At 43.6% G+C, this 18898-nt stretch overlaps 1 long non-coding RNA gene across 2 annotated transcripts in view; it reads right to left on the bottom strand.

The window, feature by feature from the left end:
* Positions 1-18898, bottom strand: part of LOC123618848 (uncharacterized) — a 282431-nt gene that overhangs the window by 243627 nt on the left and 19906 nt on the right. For both annotated transcript variants that reach the window (XR_012507488.1, XR_012507489.1), the window contains exon 2: positions 16329-16535. This is a non-coding gene — a long non-coding RNA (uncharacterized LOC123618848). The remainder of the gene's footprint in view (positions 1-16328; positions 16536-18898) is intronic.

Here is an 18898-nt window from a genome sequence, read left to right as displayed (position 1 = left end):
AAACATCTAATATAACACTTAAAAAAAAATCTAATCACACATTCACATTCCAATTTTGTCCGTTGATCTAATTATGTCCTTTGTAGCACTTTTCCCCTTTCAGTGCAGAATCCATTCTAGGGGCGGCTACTGCATTTAGTTGTCTCCTTTAATGTGGAATATTGCCCCAGGCTTTATTTGTCTTTTATGACATTGACATTAAAAGTTTATTTCTCATTCACATCATAGTCTGAAGCAGACTGGGCCACCCTCCTCCATTTGTGGCTATGCCCTCTGGCATGTGTGGCCACCAAAGCCATCAAGGCAAGGTAAGAGTGAGCGTGGAGAAAATCAGTCCTGCACGAGAGTGACACATCACTTCCACTCACCTGCCTTTGGTGAAAATTAATCACACAACCCTACCAGATGCAAGGGGCCAAGAGATGTAGAAAGGCAGACAGAGGAGTAAGTCTGATAGTCTCTGCCATCCTTCCTACACTTCCTGTAAGTGAAACTTATCTTTTTCTATTGTATATGCTTATGGAACTGGTTGTCACACATGTAGATTTTCAACTGTGTCATAGCAGGGTTTCCTTAGTCAATGCCATCTCCCAAGCGCCTAGTATAACACCTGGAACATAGTCAGGGCTCACTAAATATTTGCTGAATGAATGAGTGAGTAAGTCTGCTCAGTTTACATATCATTTCAAATATCATGCACCCTCAAGAACCCTAATAACATTAGAATGCTCAGAATAGAGTCAGCACATCCAGTTTGGCCAAAGAATTCTCCCTAAGTTCCCAGGTAGACAATCAATTCTAGAAACAAGATGTAAGCCTTACTAATGACCATAAATAAAGCCAAGCCAATAACTATTTGTTAACAACCTCCTAATTGTGGTTTGAAAACTGTTCCTGGAATAGCTACAAACTCTAAGATGCCCACTCACAGCTGGGTAGGATGCGTGAATTAAGGGAAGGCAAAGATTCAAGTCATATGAGTATCTCCAACCAGTCTCTCTAGAGCCTTTAACAATTTGTTAGAGAAGATTCTGTCTCTTCCTTGAAGTCCTTGGATGGAACTTAATGCATATGTGGAGGTTACTAGGAGTAATATGTAAAACCTTAAAAATCGATACCCGTAGCTGTAGGGACTCGCCAAGGTCACGACACTGGCAAATGACAATGCCAAGATTAGAACCGACTGCGGATTCCACTGTTCATGCTATTCTTCCCTTTTAGCCGGTAGCCTGATCAAGTGCCAGCTCTGTGGAGCGGTGGCTGCCTCTGTTTAGCTGCTCCTATCTCACCACCCAAACTCATGAGTGCTGTGCCCCCACAGTGCTCTATCGCCGGGCTCAGGCTTACCAGTCTCTTGCTGTATTTGGGACTGGCTACATCCATGTCTGTGTCTCACACAAAACTCTGGGAGATGGGTCCCCGTTTTCTTCACTTACATTTTCCCCCAGTTGGCATGTTAATTGGCTAGAGTTGTTACAGATCTGATGGCATAAACTGGAAGCGTTTTGCCCTGTTCTGAGGTCTCCTAGTCAAAAACCTCAGCTCTGAACTATCCCTGAAATTGGAGCTAGGACATCTAAGCAGATGTGACAAGGCAGGCTATGCATCATCCCGGCTCCGGTAATGGTGGCTTTCATCATATTTCTTCCCTCTAACACAGCACAGTTAGCTCTTTTGTAAAGACTTTACCTTGAACATCTCTTACTAATTAAGCCCATTCCTTCCTGGCAGTCTCTTTGTACTGCAAATGGGATGGCTGCAATGTGATTTGCAGCCGCAGGAGGTACAAAGGAGCAGGGTGCCCAGGAGAGCACTCTGGAAGAGGTGGGAGAGCAGGGGAGGGGGTGAGAGGAGTGATAAATTGTTTATTTGTTCTAAGTAAAAATTACATATCTCCTCCTGAACTTTCTCACTAAGCACTGGATTGTTTTATTACCAAGCCCTGAAAAGAGCCAGAAAATGAGTATTAAACGTGTGGAAAACCTACTTTAAAAGATTAGTTCATTTGGCAAATAATGTGAAATAGTGCTTTTTTCCAAGCTTTGCATTTTCTTAATAATCAACATACATAGGGTGATTATTTTATGCCAGGCATTTTTAAAGCTCTTAATATATACTAATTCTTCAACTCTTTTATTAACCTTATGAAGTATATGCCATTATTATGCCCATTTTACAGTTGAGAAAACTGACATACTGGAAATGGAGTACAGTCAGGTCTTAGAATGAGTGGCAGAGCTAGAATTTGAACTTGGCAGTTTGATTTCAGAGTCAATGCTTCATCACTACACCAAACTCTCACAGGAGAAAGAAAACTGTCACAAATTTTTCTCTCTTAGTAATCTTTTACTTTGAGAAAATTGCTTAATCTCAGTCTCTGTCTCCTCACCAGGAGAAGGTTAATCGTATTCATCTCACAGTTTGGATAGTCAGATTGGTGGCAAAGTCTATGAAGTGCCTGCTATTGGAACTCACAGCATATACTCCGTAACAGGAGTTATCATTATCTTTGTCATTCTTTATATGTCAAGAGGGACACCACAACAACTTCTTCTATAAGCACAGTCACCATGTAAAAATATGATCATTTAAATCCAAGCCCAGAGACACCAAATAAATACTAATACTTACAGCCTCGGTATGGAAAAACTAACATCAAAGTAGACAAATGTCATGGATCCAAATACCTGGAGAAACTTCCAAACATCTTCCCCTCTCTCATCCTGTGTCTCACCAGGTTCTGGTCAGTTCCCGGGGCCAGCCTCAGCCTGGGGGGCCCTTTGGGCAGCCAGGTCAAGTCCAGGCCCTCAGGGCCCATTCTTGGTGGGCCTGAGTGTTGGTTCAGGGCCTCCCCAGAGTTCACCTCATCTCAGAGTTCAGCCTGGAATCCTCCCCAGCCTCCCAAGGGCTCTTCAGATTGTATGAGTCCTGGGTTAACCACCTGGAGAAGATGTAGATTTGAAAGAGGTCCCCTGGGAAGGAGGAGGAGGAGGGTAAGAGACAAAGCACCACTCCCAGGCTCTCAGAGTTTCCTGGGCCCAGCGTAAGCCTTGCACCAAGCAGGGTAGTCAAGCTCATAACTGCCTTTCAGTCCTCATGCAGACTTCTTTCATGGAAGGAAAAAGGCTCAAAACACACAGCTTTCCACCAGGGCCTGTGACCACAACAGGCTTCCAGCCTGAGAATGGAAGCTCAGAGGAAACACAGGTGGAGGGAAGGGAGATTAAAGGAAGTGGACGCCCCTTGGAAGCCCAGCTGCGTGGATGATGTCCCTGAAGAGCCACGGAGCGGGGTCAGACAGGGTGTCTGTCCAGCCTGGGATCTGCTGCAGCAAAGAGAGAGCCTCAGAAGCTTCTGGGGCCTCCTTCTTTCAATGTTGGGGGGATCGATGAGCGGCACTAAAGCGGGCGCTTTGAGGGTGAAGTCGAAAGGGGTAATCCTGATGGGTGGTTTTGTCAGAATAGGATAAAAACTGTCACTAGAAAAAGAAAACTGCTCATGAAAGGGCTTGAGCCTTTCCTGTCTACTCAGAGGAGTGAAAGAAAATGCATCTGCTTCGCTGCTGAGCTTTCCTTGAAGAGCAGAGAAAAATCTACGAACCCGGAAAAACTGACAGCACCTCTGCGCAGGGCGAGGATTCGTGGTCAAATTAAAACTTCAATTTGAAGAAATTGTTGTTAAAATCCCCAGACATGAAATTAATATAATTAGGTAATAGCTCCTGAACTTAAATCTCTCTACAAACTGAGAGTGGGGAAAAGGGAGCTAGACCGGACCTCATTAAAACTAAATGAATAAATGCCAGCTTCCAAAAGAACACCAATAAGAGAAAAATGCCAACGAGAAGAAAAGAAAAAATGCAGTGAATGTAAGCTCGGGAAGGGGCAGGGGCAAAGCAATGGAACAGAAAGAGCTCAAAACCGGGTGTCCGGAACCCTGGGTTTGTGTCCTGCTGTCAGCTATGTGACCTTGGACAAATGACACAAGCCTGTGTTTCTTAAACTGTGGCATGGATCAAAATCCTCTGGAGGGCTGGTTAGAATGCTGGGCCCCACCCCTAGGGTTAAAATGCAGATTGCTGGGCCCCATGCCCAGAGTTCCTTGTTCCCTGAGTGTCATGTGGAGCCTGTGAACTGGCATTTCTAGCAAGTTACCAGGGGAGGCTGATGAGGCTGGTCTGAGGACCACATTTTGGGACCCTCTAGGCATACCTGGATCTTAATTTCCAAATCAATAAAAGGAAAAAGGAAATCAGGTGATCTCTAAGCTCTCCTCCTCTTCTAAAATTCTATGAGCTGAACAACCCAGGAAAGCAAGAAGAGAAGCGAAAGAATTACTCAGCAATAGTAGGAACAGCTCCCTGCGCTGCCTGAACCTTCAGGGAACCATGAGAAGGAGGGTACTCTGGTTCAGCAGAACTACTGATGACCCAGCACAGGACAGGGTCGTGAGCAACACATCCTGGGTGGCAGCCGCAGTGCCAGCCAGAAACAGGAGCTTCCTCCCTACCTGTGAAAAAAGGAAAAAGTGCAAGAAACATTGGAATTATCACCAGTCAAAAGTGAGGGTAGTTTGTGAGGAAGGGGCAGCCGCAAGCATTGAGGAAAGATACTCTTTGATTTGATGATTCCAGGGACAGGGGAACCATTTGAAGAGATACATATTATCCTGTTTTAACTTTAAATGCACAGTCAATTGTTCATTTTCATCACTTTCATATCTTCTATATGAACATGTTGGCCATGCTTGGCTTTTTGGTAGGAAAAATTAAACAATTACAAAAAAAATGCCTATAAACTTTAGAGCCCACTCAGGTCTGAGAGCCCATTTCTCTTTATACTTGTGAGTCTATATAAGTGAATAAGGTAATAAACTTTGAGTCTTTGATATTCTTTGACTGTTCAGTCTGTTCTCCCGTATTTATTACTAAATATGTGTCGCTTATAACCATAACGTGTATGTAAAAGTATGTAAAATGGACATAGTTAAGTATCATTGAGCAAATCTGATAGAAATATGTATTTGATTCATATTTATAATTAGTTGAGTTTATATCTGTGCATACATGTATATATAATTAAACCTATGTACGTTTCTTAGAAAACCTTATATAACTTTACATATAACACTCATATACTGTCTCTTCTACAGTGTCTCCCTGACCCCTCACAATCAGTTTCATGTAGTAAAACCTTTTGCTTTTAGTTGAGAACCTTATTTAATATATATGTATATTCAATTATCCATATAGTTAAAAATATGACGTTAGAGTGAAGTTCACGTTTTGGCTCCACCTTTTGGTAGCTAAGAAATGTTGGGCGAGTTACTTAACCTCTCTAAACCTCAGTTTCCTTCCAGGGAAAATGGAGGTAAAAAATACCTCATAGGGTTATTGTGAGTTACATGAGTTAACGTATAATAAAGTACTGCTTTTATAAAATGGTAGCTATCATTATAAAACAATGTGACTTTTTTTCATTAAAATGTTTAATAAATTATGTATGGAGCTTTAATAAATATTAAATTAACATAAATGAGTTTCTAACTTAAAAAATTAGGTCTCTGCTTCCAAGGTTAACTTCAAAAGTAATGTAGAACCTGTCAGATGGCTCCCAGGAGGGGAGATGTTGATAAATGTGGTAACCTAACAAGCGACAACCATGATCTAAGAGAAATTTCATGAATTTGCTAGTTGGTCTTTCCTGTTAGATCTTTACCCATGACTTACAGCCAATGATTCATGTTTGAAATGGTCTTTTTTGCCAATACCTCTGACCTTAACAACTTTGGAATCTCTCACCACTGCCTATTTGCTATTTCCACACACATCCTCTTCTATATTATCACCTGGACATAAGTACCTGTCATCATCCAGTGACATTTACAGATACCACAAAGCTTAGGATTCACCTACTATGAGCAAAATACACATAAAGACCCAGGCTTTCCCTTGAGCTGCAGTTTTTGTCCAAGGTCTTCAATTCGGTCAATAATTAATTATGTTTATTAAATCATCAAGCATTTGGAGACTCGTTCCCTGGACGAGGTTCTGAGCTGAGCACTCTGGAGGGCTACATGTGGGGGAAAATGTGATCTTAGAGTCTGGCGGGAGAAATGGCATCTAGATGCACATAGCTATCACAGGTAGAGAGCAGAAGGTTACAGTATCACAAAGGAGCGCTCCAGACTAAGACATACAGTTCAGAAGTCAGACTCTCTCCCCACTAGGAGGGGTCTGGGAAGGCAGGACATTGAGCAGTTCTAAAGTTTTGTATTTCTCTAGAACAGCATACGTTGAAAGAGGAAGTTGCAGGATGAGGAGATGATATTTACAAAGATACTGACATATAAAGGTAGGATTTCTTTTGGCCACAAGTAACATAGGAAATGTAAAGAGATGGGCCATGGTTAACACTGACTCACATTTGCTGAATGCCTGCCATATGCTTTATGTACTACTGTCCATTATTCCATCTGAACTTCATAACAACCTTATGAAGAAAGTATTAACTGAAACCAACACACTTACCTATCGCTGGAAACAATGCTAGGACCAGGCAAAAATAGTTTAGCTGCTTATTCTTGAAATACTTACTCCTGGAATATCAGACTGTGAACCACATCAGATAACTCCCTTCAAGACCCCTGCCTCATGGTGCGCACCAATCCAAAGCCACTGTCATAAACTGCCCAAGCCCCAGCCTCGCCTGCCTTTTAAGACCCACCTTAAACTCATGCAGCCCAGGCCCTAAGCCCTATAAATACCCTCTCTTGACTTGATTTCCCCCTTCTTTTTTTTTTTTTTTTTGACCTCCCCCTTCTGAGACACTAGTCTTTGCAAAGTGGTGATCTCTCCTTTATTGCAGTAAGTCTAGTAAACTTAGTTCTGCCTGATCAACAGATTTTTTTAGTTGTCTTTTGAAAAGTTGACATACAAATATTATATTCCCATTTTACGGATGAGGAAACTAAGGCACAGAAAGGTGAATTAACTTGTCTACTGTTTTAAAATTCAGTGGCAGACCTGGGACTAAAACCCAGATATTTCTGATCCTTAAGTCCAAGCTCTTACCCAGGCAGTGGAGGCTAGAAATGGCAAGTCTGAAGTCTGGATTTTTTTGGTTCTCAAAGGGTACATTCAAAGGCCCGTTCTCCTAAAGCCTTCCAAGTCCTGCCCTGCTGAGGAACTCCCTCTACAAACTCACAAGCAAGGGGCCATGGAGACGCTCTTTCAATAGTTCTAGATGTAGGTCCTTGCTGATCCAGACGACAGCCCCTCGCACGATTCATCTGAACTAAGCACTCTTTAGCACTGGGCCTTTACAAAAGAAAAGAAGTCCACTTATTAGGAGCATGGGCCCACCCCATATTCCTCCACCCCTGGTATAAGATGCTCCAGGGTCCTTCTTGGAATGGCACTGGCTTATGTGTCATGACTTTAATCGTTCCATCTAAACAATGGTCTGGCTTAGCAGGCCCCTGATTTTCATCCTGGCGTGTCTAAGGAAATAGGATAGTTGGGCCTTCAGATACCTCCTGATGCTACCAACCACAGCACTTCCAGTTAGTTCCCGGGGCTCAGATGTTTATGCTGAATTTCCAAACTTCTGTTCATCGGAGCACAGCCAGCTTCTCATTGATCCTATTCCCAGAGCTGTGACTTCGCAAGCAGGGAGTACTGGCGGGGAGGCATGAAGGAAGGTAACTCACTGATTTATTTCCCCCCGAAAATCAGGCAGAGGATTCAGGGTCTAACTTCTATTTGACCATGTCTTTTTTAAAGTTTTTTTTTTTTTTTTTAATTTCATAAGCAAGAACATCCTTCTGGCTGAGTCGTGCTGACTAGTACAAAGTTAACTTTTAATGTTATCACTTCTGAGCCAAAATATAATTAGAAATTCCTTGGCTTCTATCTTTTCCAAAGGGATAAACATATACAGAAGAAAATGATTATACATAAGACAGTATCTCATCTGTATTTTTTCATTTCAACCTCAAGTTTAGAAAACTACCCAGAGAATTTTAAGAATTCACTACTTCAAAGAGATTAACTTAGTTCTGAAATTCACATCAACCATAAACTTAAGCATCAAGTGTTCCACCAAAATCATTATTAAAAAAAAAGAGAGAGAGAGAGGATGGGGACAATGACAGGTTCCTGGAACACACCTCTCTCAGCATTAAATGAATACCTCTGAAATGAAATTCACCTGGACCCAAATATGTGAGCTTAGTTTCAAAAACTACATTCTCATTACCTCCTCCCAAGTCTTGTGCTTCACTTTCCTTAAAGATTCTTAAGTGTAATCATTTTTCCTTTCTGACAAATGAATATCTCCCGCCTCTGTACATACACAGCAATGTATTGGTACTTCGATCCTAGCACTTATTCCTGTCCTGGGCCATAACTCATTGCAAGCAGCTGAAATGCAGGGGCCACGTTCTATGTCCTTCCAGTGCTTATCACTGTGTGAATAGGAGCCCCGGCACTGTTTGCTGAGTCATTGCTGAATGGAGCCAATGACAATGACATTTTGAAAGAGTAGTTCAGGATGATTAACCTGGCTGTGGCCTATGGGAGACTTGGGAAGGTGTGGAAAATAGAGGTAAGGGATCACTTAAGGAGCTATGATGATACCTCAGTGTGAGATTAGAAGGTCCTGAACTGGGGGGGGGGGGGGGGGGTGGCAGCGGGAATGGAAGGAGAGCACCAGTATGAGAGAAAACTGGAGACTAGGCATGACTGACAAGTGACTGAATCTGTGGGGTGAATGAGTGTGTCCGGATAACTAGCTGATGACCAAAAATTCATGCCTCCCTCGAGAAGTGTCAAGAAGTGACTGCCCTGCCAGGGACTGTATTTGCCCAACCCCCATGCACCTGGATAGGGCCACACAACTAGCTTTTGCCATTGAAATGTGAAAGGAAGTAATGTCTGTCGCTTCCAGATCAAAATGGTTTAAAAGTGGGTGAAAAATCTCCACGATTTTTTGTCTCACTTACCACCCAGAAGGAGAGAATTCCAAGGTTCTGGAGGTGGTTGGAGACACTTTGGAAGAAGCCTGTGTCCTTGAGTGACCACAGGGAAGGCTGCCTACGAACTGAGAACTGAGAACTGAGGATGCTGTACATGAGTGAGACATGAATTGCTATGGTGTTTATTTTATCTATTACAGCAGCTAGTGTTATCTTACTTAAAATAGAAAGGGGCAGGAAAAGCCACGGCTGCTTCTGGGTCCCTGGTGGCATCCTGTACTTTGGAGAACAGTGCCACTGTCTTAATATAATGAGAGGTATCAAGAGGAGGACAATTAAGCAGGGACATTTCAATACACAGCTGAATGACATCACTATGTGAGGAAAATAACAGAAGCTGGGAGTCAGAAGGCTTAGCTCTAGACGCAGCTGCTCCCTTTAAAAAATACTCCCTTAAACAAGTCCCTTCACTTTTCAGCCTCAATTTCCTCATCCAGAGGGCAATCCATAGTGGCAAGTTTTATAAACAATAAAAAGCTATTCCAGTGTATAGTAATATTATTATAATCTTATTACCCCTTTTAAAACTACAGGGGAACTTACAGATCATCTGAGTGAGAAAAACACTAAATCTCATTCAGCAGTTACCATAAGTGGGCACTGTGTTAACTCATATCATTTTCATGCCATAGATATCATTATTATCATCCATCACTAATTTATAGGTGAAAAAAATGAAACACTGATGGGTTAAGTAATTTCCTCAAGATCACACCACTAGTAAGTGGAAAAATGGGGGGGGGGGTCAAACCCAGGCAGCCTGCCTCCCAAATCCGTGCTCTCTACCGTACAAAAAGACATCCTCTCTAGGTACAGCTTCTTCATTTTAGATGTGGAAACTCAGGTCATGTCACACAGGTGGCTATGCACTAAATATAGACTGCAGTGACAGAGAAGGCAATTTTCTCTCCGGGAAAATTTTAGTTTCTCATAAAAGGCTGGTTCTGCAGAAAATCACTGAGCTGAGAATGCATAAATTACTAAAGAAACTGAACCAGATATTTGAGCAGAATTTATGTTGATAGAAAAAAAACAAAATGAGCCTTACCCTTGCCATATCTTTCAAATACAATACAAAAAGGATAAGCAGATGGATTTATTTAAATAGTTTCCAGGCAAACTTTTCCAGAAGTTCTAAGACATAGAACATAGAACTCCTGAGAGAAGTGAATTCCAGTCCCTTGAGCCCCTTCCAATCTGAAGCAGAAAGATGGCCCAGCACGACCACGAGGCCAGACAGAGCTCAACTCTCCTTTTGAAAGTACTTAATGAGGGTAAACCCAGTACGAGGAGCTGCCAGGAGAACCCCTGGAACCAACTGATGATGACAGGATCCACGTGGCTGGCTCATTCCTACTAATCCTGTTTGTGGAATGTCATCTTTCTCTTAAGACACAGGTGGAATATCCTAGATGAGTTCCCAGATGGCTAGTCTGCCCCTTTCTATTTCCCACACTGAGACAGATGCAGGGCAGTTGGTTGCTACAGACCCACACAGACAATTTTGATTATGTCTGTCATCCTTATGTGGGCTGTTTACTTCTGACCATTCATTGACCTTGAATAACTTAAGAAGACTCAAAAAGCAAAATACATTGACAAGGATCTTTGTTATGAAATGTGAAGAAATGATAAGATAAAATCAAAAGGAAAGATCTTTTCAAAAAAAAAAAAAAAGAGAGAGAGAGAAGAGAGTTAAGTAGGGGCCTTAGGAATCTATGATAAAGAAGAAAGAGACCAATCACTGCACAGACTCTTTCCTTCCTGTCCCAGTGCCAGGGGTCCAGAAACACAAGTAACACCTGCCCCTGCATCACACACTATTGCAGAAAGGCAGGAGAAACAGTTATTTTTCACCTTTAGATTTTATCACTTACAAAGCCTCTCCTATATCTTACCTAATTGGTTCTCCCAACAGCTCATTTTATAGGAAGCTGAGGTCAAATTATTTAAGTGATTTCTCCAGGTCACAGCATTCCAAACAGAACATGTCTACAAGTTCCAACCTCAGTCTCTTTGTCCCACATCACACTTCCTCTTGCATCACCAAATGAGTTTGTGAAAACAAGCACAGTTCCTGCCATCCACCAGCTGTGTGATCAAGGATGAATTACAACTTCTTTAGGGCTTCAGTGTCTTCACTTGGAAAATGAGGTTACACTAGAAATGGATGTTCTATAGTTCTGAAACTCTATGAATCCAGAAGTCTGTTCTCCAAGAAGTTTAACAAACCAGTATTTTCTAAATTGCAAGTTATAACTTACTAGTGGATCATCAAATTAATTTAGTGGATAGCCATCATTACCTCTTTTTTCCTTTTTTAAGTGAAGTAGAACAGAGAAAGTTTGAATAGAATAAGGAAGGGTAAGATAGGAAAGAGTGTCAGCATACATTCCATGAAGGAAGGGTCAACACTGTTTTGTAAAACTGGGTATGTGTACTGAGTCATAATATAACATTTATTTCTTACTGTGGGACACAGTCACAAACGATCCAAACTCAGATTTTAATTATAGACTCACATGACACATTACAGCAGACTTTTTACTATATTCCCAAAGTACGTATATACTTGCTGTCTGTGTGTATGTGTGTGTGTGTGTGTGTGTGTGTGTGTGTGTGTGTGTTCATTTGGCTCTGGTTTGACTTTCTCTTGCTTTTTTATTATCTTTCCCCCACCCCCACCCCCACCCCCAACCAGGAATACTCATCCTCTCCTTCCCTTTGTTACTTGCTCAGCATCCACCTTCTTTGGGGAGGTTTCTGGTGGCTGCCAGAGGGGAATTCTGAAGGAAGGGAAGGCATTAAGGTATTGGAATGCACTGTAGGGTCTGCTAAGCTCATGACATCTGGTTTCCTGAAAGAAGGGAACACAAATGATAAAGAAAATCTAGATGGAATGATATTGAAGGCCCTGGAGATTCTGAACAACCATGTCGTGGTCTGGGAGGGATGGGGCTACAAATAACAAAATCTCTGTCTCTTCCACCCTCTCTTGATGGTAAGGCGATCAACATAAATGTATCCCAAGTCTTGTGTAGGGGCTATTTCTGCTTTCCTAGGGCTAATTCCTAGGAGAAATTATTTAAATTCATACACAAAATGGAAGTTTGGGGAGGAAACTGAGGGGCTTCTGGTCTGTTGCTCAAAACTATTCTTCCCCCTGCAAAGGATTGCCCCATCTCATTCAAGTTTAAGCAGGTGAGACAGGGAGTTCCACGGGACTAGACAGGAGTGCCATAATCCTGGAGCCTCCCCCAAGAGATTTCCAGTCATTATCCTTTCCGGGATCTTCTTGGGTCCCAAAACTCTGACTTCCTGTGTAATTCAGGGTCTGAAGTCAAGGTCAGTGGGTAGAAAATGGAGTCCCCTGTGCCATCAGATTCTCAGTCATTCAATGTCAGTAAAACAAACATTTGACGGAGACCTTTAATTCTAAATCATCTGGCTGGAAACTCGAGATCCTAATTCTTCCTATCAGCCTGGTCTCAAGACACCTTGGTTTGGACTAATGTCCAGGAAATTATTAATAATGAGAAACCATTGCTCCCAGCAGGCTGAGTCTATTAATCAGGATGTGAAATGTAAGTGTGATCTCATGGGTTCTGCATAAATACTCCTTTGGTCTCTCGGTGGCAATACCAGTGTTTCCTTCGAGGGGCTGCAGGTGGAGGTGAGACAAGGGCGGTCCCCCAGTTCTTATTAGCTCCCTGCACTGAGCTCTGTGCATTGAGAACCACGGTGTCCGTTTTGGATCTGCCTGGCAATGATGCCTTGTCGAGTGCTACGGTGCTAAGCGGTCCCTGCGGCTTTATAAAATGGTTGACCTGCTGTTGACCTGTTCTGTGTCATTGGAGCTCAGGAGCGGTCTCTCTGGCTAAGTGCTTATGGGCCCCATGATGGATTATAATGAAGATTACAAAGGCACAGCTTAATGTAATGTCTCCCAGCTGCCCTACCGTACAAGGAACAGTTCCTGTCAGAGGAGCAGGGGTGAGTCCCTTCGGGGAGGTTAGGTCAGTAGCAGTGACTCGAGCTGCTCAGTAGCAACCCCCTCCCAACTCCTATCCCTCCAAAGAAAGCCAGTGTCTATCACGGGCAGCCCCACGTTTTTCTTCAGAAAACAAACCTTTCCTTAATTTGTTCCCAGATGCACAGGTGGATGCAACAAACTTCCACAGATAAAAATCTCATCTTTAACATCAAAAATGACATACCAGGAATTATCCTTCTTTCTACTGGGCAGGGATTTTAAGCAGCATTCCCGCCCTGGCTGTAGCCAAATAAGTTAAGCACTTGCAGATAAGAGAACCAAAGCCCTAAAGCGATACTTAGCTGAAATGAACGTTGACAACCAACTCCCTGTGTAAGACCGGAAGTCCCCCAGAGGAGCTGGGCGCCTGCAACAGCTGAACTGGGTTTACTGAGAACTGAGCTTCCTGAGCACCAGCACAGAGGGAGCTTGATGAGTTACCCAGCTTTCCTCGCTCAAGGGGAAGGAAGTGCGCCAGTTCCTCAGAGGAAGTAAAGCGTGTCCTCTTATTTTTTTTAAATTTCTCACATCAAGCTTCATAGCAGAAGCACTGTGTGGACAAGGTCCTCAACAACAGGAAGTGCAGTCACAGTTTCAGCAGGGCTCTTGTCACTTTTCTCAGTGAAAGCCGGCAGGATAACCAAGCACAGGTCAGTGAAGGCAGTCTGCTGGAGGCCAAGCAAGATGGCCCGACCACATCTTTCCTGAGGCCTGGCTTGATCAAAGAATGAAGAACAGAATATCTGAAGACGTGAATGCACCTTTCAACCGCCCTCCATAAAGGGTAATTGCTTCGTGGAAAATACTAGAGTGGTCAATCATGGTCTGCCCTGTCCTCCAACCCTCCCTCCTCTAAGGAGTCTGCTCCATGCTCAAGCCACCAGGACCCACCTGTGCTGGTCACAGACGGTTTGAACAGGGCAGGCATTCATCAGATGGCCAGAGATCTGGGAGGCCTGACTTGAAAGATATGCAGAGCTAATCAGATTACTCCCCAGGAATTTGAATCCAGAGCCCCAGTCGGAATCAGGAGTAGTTCTAAGGTCAGAGCTAGGAAAGGCTGTGATGGCCAAGTGCTGAGACTGAGGAAGAGGGAAGTACATGTCAAATGATATCAGGAAAGCCAGCTGGTAAAGAGTAAGAATAGAACACTTCTACACAGAGAGAGAGAAACCAGGTAAATCAGAGATCATGCAGCTCTTGAGAGACACCGTGATCATATACTCCCCCCAAAAGCTGCCTTGGATCCAAAACACCTCCCATTTCCAGGCCTGGCTATGATGATCCTGAGGAGAGTCCTGGATTCTTATAATACACTCTCATCTTCTCAGATAAGATTGAGAGGGTCTTTATTACTTGCCAATAAAGCGCCTGATCAAAACTCAGGCTTTTAATAAGAGTCACTAAAACAGACAGCACAATGCTCTAGTCTCTACATTGCAGGCATTGTGCTGTTGAGTGAGCGCAGGTCTGATACACGAGAGATTGAAAGCAGATGATATGACACACAACAACGTGGATAAATTGCAAAGGCCTTATGCTGAGTGAAAGCAGCCAGTCTTTAATGTTACTCACTCTATGACTCCATTTAAATGTCATTCTTAAAAAGACACAATGATGGCAATGGAGAACAGATCGGTGGCTCCCAGAGGCAGGATTCAAGGGAGAGTGTGACTATAACAGGACAGCACAAGGATTTGGGGGATGATGACACTAGCCTATATCTTGATTGTAGTGGTGGTTACATAAGTCTACACCTGTGCTTAAAAACATACACTGTAAAAGGAAAAGAAAAAAGGAAGGAAGGCAGGAAGGGAAGGAAGAAGAAAAAGATGACCTCTCAAGTGAGCACAGTCACTAAATGGACCTTCAGCAAGACCGGGAGGGCCAACTCTAGGCAAAATCGTCTTGGCGTGGGCTCTTCTCAGTGCTCTTAGCCTTATCTTTTTATCTCTCAGTGTCTCCTTCTCTTCTTTCTGGCTGACATTGCCTTCATAACAAAGTCAAACCAAGGAAATGAGCGATGAAGGCAGAGTCTCAGGTTACCAGCCAAGAGGCGAGGGGGGTTTGAGCTGGGATCAGGCCTTGCCGTCTCTCCTAAAATCACACTGTGGAGTCACGCTTCTGACAGATTTCAGGATGGGAAGAAGCAAGAGGGCCCAGAAGCAGCACTAAGCTTTCTTAGGACAAAGAAAGGAAGATTTCCAAACAGAGAGCAGATTGAATATGAGGATAGGGAGAATCAAGGCCAAAGCAGCTTGCGCTCTAATCAAGATGACTATATCCAAGATTTGGGGTTGGAATTACGAGTGGAAAGTGAAGGCCTTCCCCTGCTCTTGTTTAAGCTACTTGGGCCCTCCCAGTGAGGCAGGAAGGGACCACATGGTCCAGCACAGCTTCTTGGTCTTGGCCAACAATGACTCTGTTCTCTACGCAAATTATTTCCTTCGGGAGCCTCTCAGAGAAGTGGCCAGAGCAGCACAAAGAATGGACATTTCTGTGTTTCCCAACCAAACACTGTCACAACGCTATCACAACTTTACAGTGGTTTGACACATGGCATCTAGCAAGTAACAGTTATTGAGTGAGTGACACAGAGAGAGAGAGAAAGGGAGAGAGCAGAGGAGGGAGGAAGGGAGATGCGAAGCCTGAGGCTCACTCCCTCAGGGAACACGCTCTGTGAACCGGACAGTCTCCCCCTCAGCAGGTGTGTGTTGAGTGCTGTTCCGAAGGTCTGAGATCTTCCTTTCCCCTCTGCACATTCACTCTCCACCCTTGTCCACCCCCTGAGCCCCAGGAGACCAAACCGTGGAGACTGCATCAACAAGGAACCCTTGCTCCCAGCACCAGGTGGATTCAGTCACTGGGGAGCAAAAGCAGCAGATCAGGAGGGAGAAGAGTGAGATCAGGGAATTGATTCCCCCACTGCAGCCTTTCAATAAAGTTCTCTGGGTCTCAGGCTTCCTGCAACCCCTCCCCATCTTGCCTCTCAGCCTTGGGTGGTAATTGCTCTCCCTGTTGCTAACACAGGGTGTGCACCATACCTTCTGGCTCCCCACATCCTACCCACACCTTTGTAATAATCATTTTAGTAAACTTTGAGTTATCTCTGCTTGATTCCACCAAACTGCTTTCTGCTGGACCCTGACGGATACAAGCACCACCCACGGGCCAGGCACTGTGCTGATCTCTGGGGCTGCAGATACAGTGAGACACAGCTCCTTCAGGAGTCACCGTGTCATCAGCGACAGTCACCTACCAGCAAATTCTAATGCAGGCTGGTGTGTTGCAGTGAGGGAGCTACGCCGAAGGTGGTGCTTTCCAAAGCCAGTTTCTGGAAATCAGGCTGGGATCTGCCTCTCAGGGAAGCAGTGGGCAGCTCCTGCTGTGAGATGCAGCGTGAAATGTGGAAAATCCAGAGGTATTGCTCACAGAGCTGGTCATGCTGACTTCTTTTTCCTGGTCCCTGGAATAGGAAGACATGACTTACTTGAGACTTCCAACCTGTAGTTACAGAAGCAAAAGCAAGTTCAAAATGAAATGTAGCCATTCCACTGGCTGGATCCTTCAGAGTCTCCTACTAGCCCAACACAGCCTTTTTGCTTTGCTTTGCTTTGCTTTTTATTGGTGTAGGTGATTTACAATGTTAGTTTCAGGTGTACAGCAAAGCAATTCAGTTATAAACATACATATGTATATATTCTTTTCCATTATATGTTAATACAAGAAATTGAATATAGTTCCCTGTGCTCTACGGTAGGTCCTTGTTGTTTATTTTATATATGGTAACACCATGGCCTCTTTGATCAAAGTTTTTAGCTTCTGATTCCCCTTAGGTAATTTTTGTCAATTTCTTAACTTGTTGAGCAAGGTATTTCATGGTGTTTCTTTTTGATAAACAAATAGAGTTTTATTTTTCTCACATGACAAGAAAGTTAGAGTCAGGCTGTTGCTGGTGTTTCAGTGGCTCAGCAGTGCTACAGAGGACCCAGATGTCTTCTTCATTTCTGCTCCAGCAACCGCATCATGTTAGCTTTTCCTCTCCCTACTTGTTGCCTCATGGTCACAACATGACAGTCACACCTCAGGCATCATGACAAGTACAAGGACAGATGAAGTCAACAGGTAAGCTCTCCTCTTCCATCTGTACCTCTTATCAGGAAAGCAAAGACATTTTCAGGTACCCCAAGCAGACTTCCTCTCACATCTTATTGGCCAGAAGGACTTCACATGACCAGCTCCCGCTGTAAGCTATCCTGGGAAACTGAGTATCTGGCTTTCATTTTAGTGCCTGGTTGCCCTCTTTTCCTGCCATTATCAAATTCATTTTTCTCTTCTTTTTTGCACCCAGAAGCATCCCTTTGTACCTGTTCAGGAAGTCACTCACTCAGCTTGTTAAAGAGATACTTCACGATATTTCCCCTGAACTCAGGACCGAGGGACACTCAGACTGGTAGCTCTCAGCTGTTTCTCAGTTTTCCTCTTTATTGACAGATACTGGTATGCCCTAACTGACAGCAGAAGCTTTAGCTATAATAACCCAGTTGTGAAGTAAAAGGAAACCTGTATCAGTGTACAAAATAGTAGCAGTCATATCCTGGAGGATCTAAACTGTAACTCCAACAGGGTCCTCAGATAAGTAGCAATAAACGGTTGTTGCAATTTTTCTAAAGAAAGGTGGAAGGTAACTCTGCAAGCCAGACAGGACTCAAACAATGGCAAAGGAGAGTGAGAAGACCACATGTACCAGGGCTGGCCATCCACCGGCCACCTGCCATCTTCCATGATCATTCTCTTCCCAGACACTGAACTGCATAGCAGGCAATGAGGCAGAAGCGTCAAGAGCAGGGGCTCAGGGCCAGAACCTGGCAACACCATTTCCTAGCACCATGATCTCTGGCAAGTTCCTTAGACGACTTTCCTCAGCTTCCTCATCTATAAACGGAAGTAATCATAGTATCTACCTCATGGAGTTGTGAAGATTAAATGAAATGTATATATAAAACACTTTGACGGGGTCTGGTTCGGTGTGCTGAATCTCCACCCCAATACACACACGCGCGCACCACGACCACCACTACCACCACCATTACAGTTATTCAAGGGGACCTGGGTGCACCAGCATTGTCCACTGCAGAGAAGCACTCAAAAATGCTAGTTCTCACGATGTACCTGACAATGAACCACCTCTGCTCCTCACAAGAAGAGTCAAACTGAATGAATTAGGAGACACTGCCCATGAGAAGATTTACACCAGTGAGACAGGGAGCAGTAAATAAAAGCAACAGATTAGTGCAATATTACTAAATTTCATCATTTAGGCTCCTGGCAGATGTAATAAATGAGCTCTATCTCTTCTCGGTAGATGCAGTTGCATAAGTACCCTCTAAATCAGGTCTGCAGAGAATCAAGCGACCTGACGGATCTCTGTCTTTTCATTCAATAGCAGGAATGCATGGAGGATTTGGAGGGATTTGTGCGAGCAATTAGAGAACGTAATGTTTATCCTGAGTTAACTAATTTTTATAATCAATGTACTGTGAATGAGATGCGCCTGCCAAAGTAGATTTGTGACCTGCCTGAAGTATCAATTATGTCCCAATTTATATAGTAAATCTATGTGGTCATATGAGTTGTTGCAGCAATTTTAACACATCAGTAAAGATGGAAATCAATTTATTTGCCTTAGAATTTGACCACAAGCTTGGTAAATAAAAAGGGAAATATAGGGTTTCCAGGGCCAAGCCAGCCTTTTGCTTCAGCCTTTTCTATTTCACGGCTGCTGGCTGAGGGCAAGGGTTGTCCCTCTGGAAATTCCACTGACACCAG

Source organism: Camelus bactrianus, chromosome 6 (assembly GCF_048773025.1).
Source record: "Camelus bactrianus isolate YW-2024 breed Bactrian camel chromosome 6, ASM4877302v1, whole genome shotgun sequence".
Taxonomy (NCBI): Eukaryota; Metazoa; Chordata; class Mammalia; order Artiodactyla; family Camelidae; genus Camelus; species Camelus bactrianus.
This window is presented reverse-complemented; position numbering and strand designations above follow the sequence as displayed.